Source organism: Halyomorpha halys, unplaced genomic scaffold (genome assembly GCF_000696795.3).
Source record: "Halyomorpha halys isolate HHAL.00 unplaced genomic scaffold, Hhal_1.1 Scaffold11433.1, whole genome shotgun sequence".
Lineage (NCBI taxonomy): Eukaryota > Metazoa > Arthropoda > Insecta > Hemiptera > Pentatomidae > Halyomorpha > Halyomorpha halys.
In genome coordinates this window covers 3,424-4,414 of record NW_027113318.1, presented here as the reverse complement: position 1 = coordinate 4,414, position 991 = coordinate 3,424, and the positions used below count along the sequence as shown (strand labels likewise).

The 991-nt window shown below is 26.6% G+C and overlaps 1 long non-coding RNA gene across 1 annotated transcript; it reads right to left on the bottom strand.

The window, feature by feature from the left end:
* Positions 1 to 90: 90 nt before the first annotated feature.
* Positions 91 to 622, bottom strand: LOC106692298 (uncharacterized). The gene is made up of 2 exons (XR_001344941.2): positions 466 to 622; positions 91 to 270 (listed from the first exon to the last, which is right to left on the bottom strand). It is a non-coding gene; the product is annotated as an uncharacterized lncRNA (long non-coding RNA).
* Positions 623 to 991: the final 369 nt, after the last annotated feature.

Here is a 991-nt window from a genome sequence, read left to right as displayed (position 1 = left end):
TATTATGTGCATATTCAATACAGTTTTCTTACTCGGCTGGAAAGTTAATAAAATTAAAAAACCTCAAATTACTTCTAAAGTAACAAATCATAATTTTTAGTCTCTATATTTCAAAAGCTTAGAAATATTTATTGAAATCTTTTGACTTGTCATTGAATTTCAACTTACTGCTTCATGCATTTCATTTGTTTCTGTATTTTAGGATAAGATGGAATGTTTATTAGGAGACGTTAGGAAACAACAATAGCAGAATCACAATTGTTTTAACTTCTGAAAATGAAAGCAAATAATTAGCATACTTTACCTTATACAATTTAGAAAACTAATGAAATAAGTATTTACACCAGTTACTACTTCAAACCTATAATTCTGTGTAGCTACAACATCTTTAAGATATCTGTCTTAAAAAAACATATATATCTTTATGAAAGCAATAAGTTATATAATTCAGATAAGTAAATTTACCAAAGGTGGAAAGTCTCATTGAGATTAGTATTTCAAAACCTAGATTAGGAATTTGACAACATTACGAGAATTCAACAGCTGTGTTTACTAAAGAAAAAAAGAAGGAAAATTTAAAATTATCAAAGGTTAACTCACATGCTTTGAAATTTATTTTTGTTTTATACCTCAATTTAGCAGTCCTAATACCTCTATATCTTTAAAATAATAATTTATTGTTAATAATTAATCACCTTAATTAACCATAAAGACAAGATTATAATTTTGTTGTAATGCTATATTTACAAAAAAAATATCACTTGAGAAACTACCCATTTGCAGCAGTCCAATGATAGGTATTTGTTAGGAAGTTCCGAGAGCACTTTGGCACTTAGATTACTTTGGGGCATTTTTGGGATCAATCAAAGACAGGAGTGGATGATAGCTATTGTACTATAGAAATAACATAAGAGTACACTCAAATAAATGCAGATAAAGAATTCATTAAATCAAGAAGACAAAATTATGATAAAATTAGTTATGTTAATGA